Consider the following 18,262-nt stretch of genomic DNA (forward strand, 5'->3'; position numbering starts at 1 on the left):
GTAATGTAATAAGGAAAAAGATATTCCTGTGAACAATATCAGTCACTTCACTAACAGGATCAGTATATAACTTAAGTCTTCTGACATTATATTTTAGAGAATCTTCATTAAATCTAGTAAATTAAGTTTTGGTTCTGAAATCCAGCATTACCCCTAGACTTCACAGAATCACAGAATAGTTGAGGTTAGAAGGGACTTTGGAGGTCATCTTGTCCAACCCCTCTGCTCAAACACAGCCACCTACAGCAGGTTGCCCAAGACCATGTCTAGACAGTTTTTGAGTATCGCCAAGGATGGAGATTCAATTTGATCAGACTTTCATGTTCTTATATGGAGGTCAGCGTCTTGTTCTTTCCATTAAAATTAGTGAGAGTTAAAGATATGTAGCACTTAGAAATGAGGAAATTTTATGACAACTTAAGTGAAATAAAATTAAATACAGTGTCAGTTTTGGGTTCCCTGATCTATTTGTCACGGACGCATTTCTTTTCCCTTCTTAGGTGAAACCACAGAATTTGCTGTATGATGAACTGTGAACTACTGGTGCCAGTTGACCTTGAAACTGTGATTCTGGATACCTGCCTTAACAACTGATGAGAGTGACAGCAATGATGTTGCCTCTAGGTGAGTTTCCGTCTATCTAAAATTGTAAGCTGCGCTAAATAGTGGCTACAATCTTGCTGAACACAATATCATCCAAAGCCTTTTTCCAATGAGTAGAAAGACTGTCACTGATCTGCAAGTCCCAATCTGTTAATTTAAACAGGGATCATAGAAATTGTCATTTCAGCAGATGGCGTTTTCAAAGTGTGGAAATGCAGACCCTTGTTCCCAGGCATGCCTGGAACATGAGACCACTTAAGCCCAAGTGACTTTGTCAAACAAAAGACAAAACAGATATTTCATGGACCGAGGTGAGAGAAGGCAGTGTCTGTGTAGCTGTGGCACATGCAGCCTTTCCCTTGGAAGCCAAGTGGTGGCATATGCAAGTGACATTAGCTGTGAACTTGGCACTGGCACAGATTATGCACCTATTCTCCAAAGTCCTACTTGGGTGCCCTTGGCATGCTTAGCTTCATTTCAGCAAACAGAATAATAGATATAGTGAAGATGCAACACTGGAGAGTCCAACCAGCCCCACCAGGAACCCTGAGCACCTGGATCACAGAGTTTTCTCTGAATATATAATTATGGGACTAGACAAATACTAACCAAGAGGTTGGGAGTTCCTGCATTTTGGTGAGATCATAAGGGGAATATCTAGGCATATGGCTCTCAAGCTACTACCTTGCCCATCTAATGTAAAACTTGGGATACTACTGTCCTAGAGTAAGACTGGTTTCAGTGTGTCATGCCTCTGACTTCCACGGACACATAGGCTTAGGATGTGATTTTTTGTAGAGGTTATATAGCTGTGCTGTCTTCTTCCAAGGGCTGTCTTAGGAACCAGCTGCAGCAGGTCCACTGCAGGTTGGCTAGGCCAGGCAGGTAGGAGATGCAACCTGGCACTGAGGCCATGGCACTTTGGCTATGCAGTTACCAGGGCGTGAGCTATTTATTTACAGGGCTAGTTTGAGTTTGCCTACAGTAGATTGCAATGACTGCAAAGTGAGCATTGACAAAGGCAATGAAGCATTCCTGCAAATTTTATTCTTCTTAGATGGCTTTCATGAGAAAGGGGGTGTTTAGGCCTAAAAAGAGGATATGTATGGAAGAAAACCACCACCTCTGTCCAATGGGACCACTTAGAATGAGGATTAGTCATAAAACTTAACAAATGCTGGAGACATTTACAACTCTCTTCTAATGTAATGGCACCTATACCAAATACTTATATTAAATTGCAAATTTTATGTTCCTTAATAGTATGCACAATAAATTAGCAAAGCCTGTATCAATCTCAATGTGAATATGAAGACAAACCAGAAAAATCATGTTTATTGTTAAGGATAAATAAAGTAAAATACTTTATTGCTCAGTGACAAAAGATTATAATATACCTTACAAAAATAGAGCACATGCTATAGTCCATTAGAACAAACGGATTGTCTGATTATGGAAAAGACCTAAAATTCAGGAGGGAAGGAAAAGATGAGGTTTAATGGTATTATTTGGTATTAAATCTTAACTTATTCCAGTGAGAATGAAATAAAAAAACTTTAAGGAAATCGATTTCTAGATTAAAAAAAAAGTTTCTTTTGAAGGTTAGTACCTTTGAAGGTAGTGAAAATCGGCGGCTTATTTTGTAGGAAAATGTAGTGTTTAGATTTCTGTATGCATTCAAGTTTGTTTCACAAATGGTGAGGTAATAAATCCTACGTTCTGTTCTCACCCTTGACTTAAGTCATGACTAGAAACCAATCTTTCCTATTGGAAAAAATGAAATAAGAAACAAATTACAATTACATAAAGTTTTTCATCCTGATTGATCACAACGGGTTTTACAAAATGTAGGGAAAAATAATTTAGATTTGGCTGTGCTGCATTCAGGCAGTGTGGCAATGCCAGAAAGTATGTATAGTGAAGCTGGTTGTACAAAAGCATGATAGGTATACCTTGCTGGCACTTACCATAACTAACACTGATTTGGCCTTGGGCAAGCATTTTGTTGCTCAAGCTTTCATCTTGAAACCAAGATATGACAAAGCCAAACATATGTGCTTAAGAAAGAACCTCACCAGAGAATACAGTAGCTTTAACTACGTTTTATGAGACTTCTTTAGGAACTAGGAGATCTCAGTCTCATTTATGGTTTCTAGGCACTACTATAGTAAAGTAATGGGAAATTTTCTTTTTGCATTTTGAACTTGATTACATCATTGTGGCCTACAGACGTAATTCAAAGTTATCTTTATCTGCATCTGTCTGTATGTATTTTTTTTAACTACAGGAGGAAAAAGTCAGATTTTAAATCCCTAAAACTGAATGTTAAGTTTCTACAACACAAATAGAAGACATCTGGATATCTTTCCTTTTTTTTGAGCAGTTTCTAATGCCACAGATGTGAGTAAATATGGATATAATTAATTTTCATAACCTTTTAAACATGTAGTAATTTTCTACTAAAAAAAAGGAAACAGGGAAATTGTGCTTTGGAAACTTACATAATTCAATATTGTAAAGATTAACCAACCCTGAAATAGTATAATAAATGGGAGACGAGAGATGTTCAGGATACAAATGCATGACCTTTGGAAATAAATAAATAAATAATCAAAGCACAGGATTGTCATTTATAGTTGACTGTGGTTAGATTTTCATTGGAGGTAGCAGAACATTGATTCAATAAAACATCATTCAGCAAACTGTCCTTTTTCAGCAAGGCACATAAATATTTGCCTAACTTGTTTAAATCCCACAGAGTTTAATTCTATGCTGAATCAGGTAATGGGGAAAATGATGCTTAAAAGCAAGGCACAAATTTCAGCCTTCTGATCTTCTCATTAGTTCTTTGCTTCCTCTCTCAACTTTTGCTACTCTCTTAAATCCCTCTCCAATTCCTAGGTGTTATCAACTGAATGCCACTTTTTTAATATAAAAAAAAGTATTTTAACCATCTGAAACAACAGGTTTAACAGTATTTGGTGAAGTACCTATCTACACACCCGGACCCCCTGCTAGGTTGGAACTCTTTGACCACCAGAGGGGAGGAAAGGGAAAAGCCAACTAAAAAAATTTAAATCAATCACATTGCTTAATACTGATTACCCATCGTTGCTTCACTCGTATCTGTTGTTGCATTAACTGAGTTTTGTTTCTTTTTCAACTGTGCGACTGATAATTGTTATTTTTTGTGTACTCAAGTGTACAGAAGCACAGTGAGAGTGAAGACTTGCCTTTGTTCCGAAACAGTTGGCTTCACTATCTGACCAAAGCTAAAGGTCAGCAGAAGAGGATGACAACTCCTTTTGGATTACTAGAAATTTTGTTATAAGGAGCATTAATTTGCTCTAGCTTCCTTTTTGGTAAGTCTTTGATCTATGGCTGTAGAGCCATAGGGACTGGAACTAATGTCATTGCTTCAGAGGAGACTTCACAGCAAAACCTAACTGGATTTGCTCCTTGAGAAGTAAAGTAAAGCAAAGCAGGATTGACCTTAGCATCCAGCAGGCCAACAAAAGCAGAGATGCTATCCCAGATCTGGTCTGGTTAGCAGCAGTTCTGTCTCAGAGACATCTGATTAGATGAAAGCCAAATGGATACCAGTAGCACTAACTGGATTTATGAGTAAGACAATAACTGGAGGAGGGTTGTAGCAGATCTAAGACTTGCAGAGAGGATAGTTGTGCTGTGGAACAGTATGTATGACTCCTGTCCCGGTGCACATCTGTATGAGAAAAAAACAATGACTACTTGAGCTTTATTTTTATTTCCAAGAAACTTAGTCTCAAAAGACTCTCTTATTTCTGGCCCTAACTTCCTATCACTTTCACTGTTATCTGCAATTGTATTAAAATATTGACAACCCTGGGAAAGATATAACCTAAGCCATTTATCCGTCTTCATAGGATAACCATGACTGGTGATTAGATTATATTAGATCTGGACTTTGTCCTCCAAGGTAGTTCACTCTTTGGTTATTGGCTATCTTCTGGAAACTGCATAGTTTGTATATAGCAGTTGAGAAACCTTCCAACAGCAGTCAAAATTTTCTAAAAAGGAAAAGCACTAGCAATTAATGACTGTTTCTCCTTACAGAGAAGGATAAAAAGACAAAGAGAGGAAAGTGATGAAGATGCAAAGTTAAAACAGTTTTGTTATAAAATTAAGATTTCATGTAAAAATGGAAATTTATTCTTAATGGAGATAGTATACAAATAATGATAACTACTGTATTTCAAAATAGTGATCCAGAAAACTACTGCTGCCTACCAGACAAAACAGTAAAAGGTATTGCAGTGTGTACAAAAAAGGTCCTACTGACAGTGCCCTTTATCGAAAGACTACCCAAACTTTCATGGGTAAGGAAGGAAATACTTCTTGTAGGTTAACAACTGACTGAACAAAAAAAGGAATCAAGAAAAAAGATAAGATTAGCGAGTCTTTCAGGCCCTACCATAACAAAAGTGAAGGAAGAAAAAGGTTTTGAAACTTGATCTGAGGACATCCTAATAACAGGAGCTCATGAATTGGCAGCAACCGCTCTAACCAGATCAGTGATAAAGCTTCTGACATATTAATGAATTTGTTGCAAGTACTCTTTAAGTAAAAGCAGAATCACCACAGCACATCACAGGTTTTTATGGTAATGGAGGCTGAATAATGAGAAAATGGAGAGTTGTCATCTGATCATGCAGATCCCTCCCCATTGAACATAAAATGCTAAAATATCTGAAATATTAATATAATTGTACAAGGTCCTGAAAATCACAATAAAAATATTTTATGAGTATCCTTAGTGTGCCTGTGACCTATAGAGATCATTAATTTGAAGCCTAATAGCCTACCTGATACTATACAACTTCCACAACCTGATTTGGCAGAATTGTATTATATGTATAATATTGTTAATAACGTAAAACATAATAGAATGCCACATGGTATTATAAAAAACAGGAGAAGTAGATAATTATCAGTATTACAATATGCCAGTAAGAGATCAAAGAATATAAAAGTTATATGGACAAATGAAAGTCTGATGATCCATTAATTTCCTTTTCAAGGAAAGATTACACCACTGGAAAAAATGGACACAATTCCCATAGCTTTTGTCTTTAATAAAAAAAAAAAAAAGAAAAAAGAAATTGTGTAGAAAATTAGAGACTCAGTGCAGTAGATTTTTCTCACTTAAAAATATAATTTAAATGATTAGAAAGCACTGTAATTTTTTTCAGATCAAGGATACTTGATTGTCCTTATCATCTGTACTTTTTCTGCATCCCTGCCTGATATACCTCCTTATCACTTAACTAGCTAATCAATCACTAGACTTTTCCCTACATTTTAAGCACTGCAGAAGAGTGTCTTTCTAGAGTAAGAAAGGTGCCAATGTGTTGCCCTTACTCTGAATCACCTCTGTTCACTTCATCATCTACATCCCAAAGCTTAAAATAAAGCCATTATATATTAGAATTCAACAGGGCCTTTAAGAATTGCACGAGTAATATTTATTAAATGTTCACTTTATTAGGATTAAGATTGCCTGTAGTTGTAGAAATCTTCTGGAGAAAAAAAAAGTAATTAAAAAGAATGAACTGAAAATGATATATTATAGTGGTCTGCACAGGCAAGGCATGCCTCTAGTGGATCAGGGCTTTGCTTACACTGCACAAAGTACAAGTGCAGAGAAGAGCATGGAAATCCTTACCTCACTCGCTTCGGAGAAACCAAGCATGCCTGGCTTAGCCTGCCAGTACGTTATTATACTGCTGAATGAGACCCAGTGCTGTGACATCAAGTATCTCAAAAGGTACAAATGAATCCTAATTTTTCAACATCCTCACCCACTTACTTTTCTTTTTTCTGCTTGGTGGATCAGAAGCGCATTATTAAGCACAATGGGCCAAATGGTGTGCTGCCCTCCCTCCTTCTGCTGCCTCCTCAAGTTGAGGGAGCCTGTAGCTTGTGTATCTTACAGAGAAAAGATGATAGTGTAGGAAGAACAAACAATACCGTGAATCCATCAGGACTTTTTGCTCTTCTTTTTATACCACAAGATCCTGTTTTAAAATGAAATGGTGCTTATGGCAGGATTTCATTGGGAAAAATATTGCTGCTTTCTTCAGATTTCTGTTGACATGCAGTGATACTGGTCAGTTTGCTTTAGATTCAACAATATAAAAAAAAAGATGGAACTTTGCCTTTTCAGAATGGATTTTTATGGCTAAATGGATGCCTCTGTTACTACAGTGATATTTGAATGCAGAGGAGCTCATTTGCTTTTGCTGAAAGGGCATCTGAAAATTTTGCATGAGCAAAACGAGGGGTCCCGGTTATAGACTCAGGATTGGCTAAAGGCTGAAATTGGTCAAAGCATTTGGTCTAAAAAGCCACATGTTATTTCAGAAGGGTAAGAAATATAAAGTATTTGGCATATTTCTTAAGAACTTACATGTATTTCCTTTCTCACTACATACCTGTGATGATGAAGTTATGAAAACCCTTTCAGAAGAAAGTAAAAAATATCCCCACTCTATTCTGCTTCTACCCTCTGCTTCATAGAGCTTAGACCCTGCTACTGAAGTTTGTGTGATTCTGAACTTTGTAAAATGCTCTGTGAAATTACCGGAGTTAAATCTCTGTGAACAACTATACACCCCTTAAGAAAATCTCTTACTTCTCATTTTATGGCTACTGCTGCTTACAAACAAGAGTATCTGAAAGAGCAGAAAATTTTGCATGACTTTGGGATAATAGAAAGAAACCGCATTTTTGATATCAAATTATTGAACATGTTTGTGTTCACATTCACACACATTCTCAAAGAGTAAAGCATTTGATGTCACACAAAAAACAATCCCCAAAACACGTACTATGAAACTATTTATTTGGTATCACAGTTCTTTGAAGAGTAAAGTTAGCAGGCACAGACTTTCTTTTTCTTCTGTGTAGGCACAATGCTTGGCATAGTAGAGTCCTCACTTCTCTTTCTATGACAATGATATAAATAAATAAATACTATTGATATTACCACAACATCTGTAAGCCCAAGTGAAAGGATGAAGCATTTTGCTATGCGTGATACAAAAACCTGGTGAGACATAGTCCTGGCTTGGAAGGGCTTAGAATTTAAACAAACAGAGCAGACCAGGTGGGAAAGAGGAGACAGAAAAAGAGGCAGAGAGATGTAAACTGTCTTGCCTAAAGTCACAAACAAAATCACTGGCTGAAAATAGATTCTCATTCACTGAACTACATTGCCTCCCCCAGAGGTGCTTGCGTAAAGAAACACTGACTCTTTTCCTGCAGTGCATGTGGATATTCAGATCTGACTCAAACAAAAATTGGTAGTGGAAGTGTGTGCTCAGCCCTCTCTGTAAAAGGCTGAGCTGACTTTCAGGCTTCAGGGAACTGCAACGGTTATCAAAGCTAGCATCTCTTCGGCCATTAGTAACAGAAAGACCAACATGAGAACCAAAGTAACAAATGTGTTTCTCTCGCACCTACTGTTTTGGAAAGTGATTTCTGTACCTGTTAATCTATGCTAGCTGATAGGGGAAAGTTATTTGCAGTTCCACTTGATTGGTATTTCATCAGACATATAATTTGATATGCTTTAGGGTCTGATTTAGTTTCCTTCTAGGTCTGTGCCCCAAGGCTGAGATGACTAGTTCTCGTATCCATTTCCAGCTGTTATCCTGATTTTTAAAGCGAGAAATGGTGAAAGTATTTTCCTCTTTTCTTGTCATGGTTTCTTCATGTTAGCTGGGGGATTTTCAAAATGAGGTTCTTTTTCTAGACTCATTACCTGATTATTACTGAATTGATCAGTCTTAAATATTTTTGTTATATATATCTGTCCTGGAAAAGCACACCTTGTCAGGTGTGCTCTCCACTTGAAGATACAGAGCTGTGAAGTTTTTAGAGGACATATGAGAAAGGTTCTCTGTAGAGGATTTATCTCTGTAAGAAATAAAGCTCTATATGCAGTTTCAACAAGATCAGTTCCCCACCATCAAAATAGAAGAGAGCATCTTGGCTGCTCTTTGGTAAGTGCTAATTAAGAAAGGATTCTGCTCCCTCAGACAGATCAGTGCTGAGCTACTCCAACGACATTGATTGTGCATTTGTAATCAAGACTCAAAGGCTACCATAGGATTAGGTACAAAATCAAAAAGTGTTATTGAAAAAGAAAATCTGCTGAATCTAGCAACTATAAAGTATTCTAATCTACAACATATAAATTTAACAAAGATTTAAATGACAACAGAATAAGACAGAAATCAGGGGAACTTTAAGAGCTCCAAAGACGTGCATATGTCCATATTTAGACCATATACGTGTTTTCATAAGCTCATATGCTGGATATGTAAGCCATTATGACAAGTTACAATTTCTGATTTTGTGAATTTAATCTACCAATAATCTACACATTTGAATACCATTCTTAATCATAATATTTTATCTACAGAGATTAATATTAAGAGGTCGTAATTTGCCAACTATTTTTCTTCATGCTATCGGCAGCTAAATAGAAAACACTGTATTTGATGTTCCAACTTTTTCTTTTTCAATTCAGATTCAGCCTTTCACTAGTACTGATTTCTGTATAGGAAAATATACATGTACCTTCATGTTATTTTGAAACTCTGCTAGTCCTCCATTATGTCCAATTATATCATAGTGACTACAAAAATTACCTAATGTTGAGGGAGAATGCAAAATGGAGACAGATTTAAATTTCTCATGTCTGCAAAACCTTGTCTTGGCAAATTGATTCATTTTAAGATCTGTCCAGCCAACAGCTTGTCTGTTTTATTTTTTTTTTTCTCTAGTTGCTTAATATTTTGTGTTCAAATTCTGCAAATGAATATATTCATGGTTAGGTTTAATCAGTGGGATTCCCTTCATTCTTAGCTTTAAACACATGTAAGGATTTCCTGGAAGAAGGCTTTTAATTGTCTTTTAATTGCATTTTCAAGAGTATTACCTCCTCCTTTATGTTTCTCATAAGGATTGCAAGGAACCGTTATTTACTACTTTCTCCATATTCTGAAATTTTCACTTAGGATGTGTATAAAAAACCATGTCTTACACTCCTTTTTCCAGCATTGACCTCTTATATACTCTCAGGTGCTGCTATTTCTATTAAATTCAAGAAAAATAATAGTTGCTAAACAAACCTTGTCATCCCCATACTGTAAATATACAAATGGACATTTTCTATAATAATATCTCTTTTTACAGTCTCAAACTGGAAGCTTAAATAATTATAAGTGCAAGATTCCATCAATAATATTCATGGAAAGAATTTAGTTCATATACCCTTTTAAATAAGTATAGATCTATCTGTCTGAAATGATGTGCCACACATATACAAGTTGTCAAAAATGCAGCACCATGCCCACAGAAATGAGGTCACTGATTATGACTGAATTGAAAATGTCCTTTATGGGGTAATTTCTGTGCTCACTAACATCATACATCACGTTTTGCATACACTTGCATGATTTGACCCGAGGGTAGAATTTTCCTCCAAATTTCCTTTCTTACAACACTTGCAGTATTTGTGCCCACAGCCACCTCAGACAAGCTACAGACTGGACCTCTTGACTTGTAGAAGTTAGAGATGGAAAAGATCTATTATGTCCTTTACTCCGTTCCTCTGCTCATGTGAAATTGTTCTGTGCAATCTTTTTGAGAAGATACTGCAAAGTATAATCCTGCCTAAGCAGGGGGATGGACAGATGACCTAACAGGTCCTTCCCATCTAAAATATCTCTCATGTTAGGACTAACTTCACTGTCCTTGTTATCTCCCACTTACAAAATTCAGGGACCAGACATCTTCATGGGAACTGCTCATGACATAGGCTTTTACTGCTGCAGTTGTCGCTCTCTCTTTCAAGCTTCCTCCCCACTGTAAGCTGTCATGCATGAATTTCTTTTTTCCACAATATGCTGAAGTTTCTATCTGTTGTAGGTGCACGGTGAAGTGTGACTTGTATTGCTGGGGTGATATATTTTGCTAGTTATAGCCATTTCTGTTTGGTAAAGACTTCCTTTTTGCTTCTGCTATCACATACTGTAAGAGCTGTAGCAAAGCAATGCATGATAACTTTCATCCTGAAACATACAGATAACATCAATGAAAGGATGTTAAGTCATCTACATAATTAAATAGCAATTGGCCTTAGCCATTACTCATTATAGTGTAGCTTTTTGTCATTCTGTTTGATGCTAAAGGATGTTCAGCTGCTTGTAATTGATAGAGAGGTTTAATCTGCAGTGGTTTCACTGTAATGAGCCAAGCATGAAACTATTTTTTATTTTAAAAAGGCTAAAAGACCCTTGTTTGGGTGTAGGCATGGGGACAATGCTTGGGGTTCCTCAAATTCCCCAGGTATAGAAATAAGTTTTTCTTCTATATTAGTTGATTTTCATAAAGTGTTAGTTGAGGAAAGATTGCTTTTGCTTCAGATGTAAAAATGCAGACCTATTCACAAGAATTGAATCACACTGAAGCTATCAGAATAATGTGTTTCTAATTGGGGACTCAGAATAGCAGAGGGGTAGGAAGAAGCACTGAGCGTTTTGCCAGAAATGAATCAAGAAAGAGTTTTCCTTACTTCTAATGATCCTAAAATCTCTAATGAGGCTTCTAAAATTTGTAAAACAAAATGGATGCATTTGAATAGCAATAAATGGATTATATCGTGCAATTGGTTTTTGTGAAATTCTATGCAATATTCATAGATATTGGCTTTGAGGGGAAGTCAACAAGAGAGCTTTGAAGATGGCACTTTATTTTTTTATTTATTTTATAATAGTATCTCTAACATATTCATGACCATGGCTGGAAATAGTGTCATAATTCACATTACCTTAGCTAAGTCAGCAGAAGAAGAAATGTCCAGCTAACTGTACTGAAGGGTTCTGATCCATTGCCTTTGAATAAATGTTTGCAGTGGTTTAATATACTACCCAACTGTTTGTCACAGCTCTGTTACTGACAGTTTTTGCCTCCATCACAAAAGCAGCAGAATTAGGTGATATTTACTTACAACTCAGACATTCCACTTCACCATCCAGAGTGTAAATGTGAATTCACCTTTATCTGTGGTTTAATCTAATACTCTGAGTTGCTGTAGCTGAGGCATAGGCAAATCTTTTGTTTTGCCAGCTCCAGAACTGTGGCAGAGGAGTGGATATGACAGCTGGGGCATAACTATAGCAGCAAGAGTTAGTCAATGAGCCCTAAACCAGATGAAAGACAGGAGAACTTTTAGTCCAATGTTAATGATCATCAGCTATCCAGCAGGCAGAATGTCAATAAAAAAACTAAAGGTACTCCTTTTTCTCCTTTCCAAATTAACCCTGTACCAATGGTGAAGAATTCCTCTTCACCATTGGTGAAGAATTCCTCACCAATGGTGAAGAGAAATATGTCAAGACATTGGGAGACTCCAAAAGTATAAGAAATACGAGAAGGAGAGCAAAACATGAGAGAAAAACAACAACAACAACAACCCAAACTACAAAATAAACCAAAGAAAAAAACCACACACAAAAACCCCCAGGCAGCTTGTTCCTGAGCAATGAGATTGATCAGGAAAACATCCCATAGAAACTGTCATGAAACATTTAGCTAAAATCATAGACTTTTTTAGTTGGAAGAGAACTCTGGAGACCATCTAGTCTAACGCACTGCTCAAAGCACGTGTTGTCAGATCAAGTTGCTGAGGGTTATATCTAGTAGAATCTTGAACACCTCCAAGAACAGAGGTGACACAACATCTCTGGCAACCTGCTCTGGTCTTTGACTGCCCTTATTGCTATGTAGTTCTGAAGATAATGGAGAGAGAGGAGAAAAACAAGAAAGTGAGACTAGAAATTCTATGTAAGACCCATACTTTTCTCCTTATAAAGATATGACATGGGGGAAATCATAACCTTTGTGCCTTTGAAAAAACTGTTTGTGTCAGCAGAATTTGACTGAAATATAGAGGATGCATTATTAAGCATAGGTGTTGTGTTTGATGGCTGAGAAGTGAGCTGCCTAGTGCAAAAGACAAGGGAGAAATGTACTTTTGTGATTAACATGGTTATTTTGTTTTCTGCATCAAATCAATATGATTCTGCCTTGCTTGTGGTAGTTAAAAGTTTTGAACTACTCACCAAGAGATGATGACAGACTTTTCATATTGAAGAGAATTTGCTATAGAAAGAGAGTTTTTTAAAAGTTCTAGGACTGTATAGACCTTCACATGGCTGTAAAAGTAAGAAATGAATGTATAGATCCAGGGAAAAATACAGCAAGGTCTACTATTTTTTAGGTCTTTTTTTTTTTTTTTTCTTAGAGAAAAGATCAAACCAGCAATGCATTCATATTAAAAGGGAAAGAACAACACTGCTTCTTCATCAACACAAAGGGGAAAACATTATTGTTGTTTTAGACATTACCTAAAGGAGTGCTTTAATCTGATTTTCAGGTAGCACTTTGATCCTAAGATAATCACAATCACAAAAAAGGCAACACAATCATTGTCAAATATACCTTTTTTCTTTTTGATGTAACCGTGTAATTAGAAGTGACTGAGTTTCCATTCCCTGAGAAAATTCTGATATTTCAAAGTTTGATTTGATTTCATATCAGGATGTAATATTTACATTTTAATTTTTTGTCAAAAGAAGTATTTCAACTTTCTCCAAAAATTAGTTTTGCACGTCTCTATTATGCTACCAAATGATAAAAGGATATATTTGAAACAAAATATTTCAGTAATACCCAACATACATTTTTAATTAAATTGATATGTTCCAAAGAAATATGTTGATATTATAAAATCACCATTAAGGAATGTACCCCAATGAGTTCTAATAATAAATTGAATTTTTATTAATAATAAAGGTAATCCCTGATCCTAAAAATCATGCAAATCTCTGCTCCTAATCAGTAAGTAGTTTTAGCATGGGATTCTGTCGAGTCACTGGGAACTGTAGCCAGCTTCTAGCTTTCCTGCATAGTCTTTCTTTTGCTTTGCAAGATTTTCTTTTTTTTTAATATGCACTTCCTTTTCTATGAATCAATAACATAAGTAAATATAATATGCTGGCATGTAAATGAATTATGCACCTCAGTTTTAGCAATTAATATGGTATAGGTATAAGCTTTTACTTTGCAAACAATGATTCATCACTGGTACTCTACTTAGGGAGTACTCCACTTAGGGCTGGGTGACCATGCATCATGATTTTCCAGTAACTTCTAATCTGTGACTTAAAAAATTAAATTAAAACAACTTGTAATACTTTTCAGTATTCCTTCAGAATTTCCATCAGCCATTCTATGCTCATCTGAGAAAAAGAACCAAAGTGGTGTCCCCTTTACCACGGTGTTCTGTTCTTTACAGTGAGAAAGCTTTTAACTCCTGTTTAAGGCAAAATGAAAGAGAATTTTGGGATCATAGCAGATTGATATGACATATTAGATGGCCAAGTCCATGCTCCTGCCAGTTCAAGATAGTCCTAGTAATCAGGTATTAAACTGTTATTATAAATGACCTTAGGAGATAACTTAGCCTGTAAAATTTCTTTTAGAAGGTCATGAAGAGCTTCTGGGGATTTAGTGAATCCAGGGACCTCACAAATCCCCTGCATTCTACTTTTTTTTACCTCTCATAACTATCCTCTTGCACAAAGCTCTGTCTGTTGAGTTGGACCTCCATATAGCAATTCTGGTCAACAGCAATGCTTAATCACTGTAGTCCTTAAAAGGTGCAGAACATGAACATACATCCATGTGACTAAAACCTCACAACTAAGTAGATAGGCCTGCCTGTTGCTCCTAACAGTGGAAGTGGAGGGGAGAGGGGAATAATACAAGCAATGGAAATAAATAGACGTGCCGATTCGTACAGTCTATAAGGCAAGGTCTCTGAGGATCACATATCAGTTATGCTTTGGAAGACATACCTGAATGATGTGGTAAGCATTGCAGTGGCATGGAGTTTCTCCAGCAAACTGCATTACTTCAACTGGCAGGAGGAAAATTAAAGGTAGGTATTTTACTTGATTTTGAAGTTGTTCTTTGGAAAAAAAAAGCACACATCAAGGCTCTTTCTGCAGCTTTACTACCTTTCATACAGATCTTCATACTATAAAGGGAAATAAGGCACAAGTTGGCAATTCATAAAAATAACCAGTCTGAAAAAGAAATTGAAAGAAAAGAAATTGTGACTAAAGATCTGGAGACTGCAACTTGCCTGCAGTTTACAGGAGGGACAAGTCTCTAGGTTTTAAGCAAAGTGAGATGTAGTTCACATTACAGTCCCAGAGTTACCTCCTTTTTTTTTTTTTTATTTTACATGTAACTCCTTTTTCTAGAAAGCACTAATGTGATTATTTCTTAAAATATTTTTACCTGTAACTCCTTATTTTAAAAAAATGCACGAAAGATGTGAAAGTGAGATGTAAGAGAAGTGTCAAAGAGAGATTGCTCTAATAAGACATTCACGGGTGATTTGATTTCCCCTACTATTGCAGTAAGTCAGTAGACAAAAACATATTTTAGAGTCTCCTAAAATTTTAGAACTATTCACGAGGAGTATTGATGACATTGCTACTGTAGTTAGGTATGTCCTTTAATTTTTCAGTGAAGAAAAACTGTTGTTACTGTTTCCACTAGAATACTAAAGAAGACATGTATGTTAACAGAAGGAATTGGATTTAAGTACCATCCAACAGAACATTAATATTGTTAGTCAAGCAGCTACAACTGTAAGTGGGTGGTGATTTTTCCAAACTGAAGCTCCAGTTCTTAATGCTTCTGCACTATTAGGTCCCTGCAGCTGGGATCTGCTTTTAGACCCAAATAATCTCAAAACTCTTTCACTCTTTAAACTGTCATATATGTAAGGTATGCAACAACCTAAGCCAAATACTATTTTTCATGTATACTCTTCAACCATTGTTTCTATTTTTTTATCAAATAATTGATGGGATGAGTAGTATTTTGCTGTGACTAGCTTCTGCAGCTTTGTTCTATAAATTATTTGGCAAATAACAGAAACATTCATCAAATAATGTAATCTGCAGTATTGTATTCTTTTGGTGTTTGACTGCCTTAGATAAAAACATATCAGTAAAATGGAAGCTATGAAAATATAGTGATAAGACTACAGCAGCTGCCCCAGAAGGTTTCACAAACCAGAGTGGAAATAAAAAAAACACTGCTCATTGCTTATGTTCTCTTCCTTCTTACTTTCTTATTTATTTTTGTACCATAGGCATTAATTAATTGCTTAATTGGAACAGTAAAGAAATTGTGTTGTTGGGCACATGACACCAGTGATTCAGAAGGTGTACAACTGGCTACTGAAAATTGAAAGTCAAAAGACAAGAAAAGAAGGATTTAATGAAGTGTTTTTCAGCTGTTCAGTGAGTCAAAGAGGTGTGTTAATTATTAACATATACTTTCAAGATGTGTTTATATACTTGGGGTAAAAACGTAGTCTATATAATGCCATCATGTGCTATAAGGAAAAAAAAATGGCGGATGTCTAAAGTGGCTGTACCTTTACTGAGGTGGTCAAAACTCTGAATATACATAGATGTTGTTTTCTCACACATGGTGTAGGCTGTACCATGATCTTTGGAATAACACAAATGAGCTCAGAGGAATCACACTGAGAGTTCATGGTAACAATTGCAGAGATATGATGAGTTTGGAAGGGTGCTCAGTAACGTGCAGAGAGGCATTACGGGTAAATTTGACAGTGGACAGCCTAGCAGGGTACCTGTTTCCATGGTTGTGATGTGGTCAAATCAGATTGCCTACATCAGGCTGAAAAAGTTGTGCATGTCCTTACCTGTGCAGAACAGGAGCTACGAACACAGCCGATGTGCACCAGGGAACATTGCTCTTTCCCATGAAAAGGAGATGACAGAAAGAGCTCTAGAAATTTTTAGCTTTAGAGTCTTGATTCAAACACCATTTCAAGTCTTTCTGTTGATTTCAAGATAGCTTTGGTCTTGTTACAGGGGAAAAAAGAGATTGAATTATCAAGGCAGCTGGGGGTGATCTTGTTTAGAGTGCCTTTGTAAAAAGCTGGTGGCAGACAACAGCTGATGGCATAAAGACATACTTCATCAAATTATATGTCCACTTCTGGTATTAAAAACTAATGCATTTGTGACATGCAATTGGTCCTAAAGCAGGCAAAAGTACTTCACAGCATGTCCTCTGAGAGCTGTCATAAATAGAAATCAGAAGAAATTCTTTAAGGCTTGACAGCAAATGATGTTTTAATTTAGTGGACATACAAAACTCTCTTTGACATCTAAATGGATGTGTGCCATTAGAAATCTCTCCCCCTTCCCTCAAATATTTGTGACAAAAGAAGACATGTACACAAACCTAATTGTTTATTTTAATTTAAAAAGCAAAATTTGCATAGTACAGAAAAGGTTGCCTTCAGAAGGACTGAGCCCACATTCCAAAGATGGAGACGTTAGCAAATTGAGAAAAATTTTATCTCAAAGTGGAAATAGGACTCTTTAAAACTAGATCCCTATTCTACAGTAACCTCAGCACAGACTGGAGTACACTGGCATCCATAACACAAAGAATAAATTTTATGATCCCAATCCTTTACCTCAGGATTGGCCTAGTGACTGTAATTACAATGAAGCAGAAGGTCAAACTCTTGGAAAGGAAATCTTATTGCTTTTGCAGCTGCTACCTGTGTCAAAATGTTTCTGTTGAATCCCCTAAAAACCTAACTACCAAGTTATTTGCACTTCTAAACCCAGAGCTATTAAACATGAGGGACAAGACAAAACTAAAATGTTATAAAGCATCCTTCAGATTTAGTAGTTGCATTTGGGATGCCTTCTGACCCTAAACCTAGAAAGTTACACTGAAATGAGCAGAGACAGTTTACTATTGAAAGGTGCTGACCTTTCAGCAAGGTTACCGGTTCATTTATATGCTTCCTGAACTACTCATCACCTTCATTTATGATTAATAAACTCCAGTCATCCTGTTTGCACTGGATCATAGGTTCTTTGTCAACTTTTGTTTTTCGTATCCTTTGGTATAAATGCAGAGTGCAAGGTTTGTGGAAATATCTTGGACTTTGCTGTGAAAGATGTTGTAGCTACATATGCAAAAATTAATCAGGTAGGACTCTCCAACCATGATCATAGCATTCGAAAATTTATGATGAACTCTGCATGCAGTGTCTAGATTATAATAGTGCTGACTGAAGTTTTGGTATTTTTGTAGTTGGGTATGCTTATTCTCGTGGTTTGGTTTTTTTTTTTTGATTAATTTTATTTTTCTTATAGACTGCTCTGGTCTGCTATGCAGCTATCATTAAAACAAGCACAATTTCCATGGAGGAGAGCAGAATTCAGGGAACAGTGCACAGTTCTGCCACTTCCTCAGGGACTGGAATTGAGTGCAAAAAAGTGTTCCTTCATAAACTTGTTGCTCAAGGCTCTAAGCTTCTTTGGCAGATTCATGCATGTCTAAGAAGGGAGAGGCACAGTTCCTATCTGTCATCTTTTCTCCTGGAGGGCCTGTACATTTTGGAAGGACAGGACACCTTAACACAAAACACAGTGATGTTTTTCTTAGTCTCTTGACAAAATCTGGCCTG

The 18,262-nt window shown here is 36.4% G+C and overlaps 1 long non-coding RNA gene across 1 annotated transcript in view; it reads left to right on the forward strand.

Moving 5' to 3' along the window:
• The first annotated feature begins 563 nt into the window (after window positions 1–563).
• The window catches only part of LOC142404961 (uncharacterized), a 62,831-nt gene continuing 45,132 nt past the window's right edge, over window positions 564–18,262 (forward strand). The window contains exon 1 of the long non-coding RNA XR_012774011.1: window positions 564–624. This is a non-coding gene — a long non-coding RNA (uncharacterized LOC142404961). The remainder of the gene's footprint in view (window positions 625–18,262) is intronic.

Source organism: Mycteria americana, chromosome 1, assembly GCF_035582795.1.
Source record: "Mycteria americana isolate JAX WOST 10 ecotype Jacksonville Zoo and Gardens chromosome 1, USCA_MyAme_1.0, whole genome shotgun sequence".
Lineage (NCBI taxonomy): Eukaryota > Metazoa > Chordata > Aves > Ciconiiformes > Ciconiidae > Mycteria > Mycteria americana.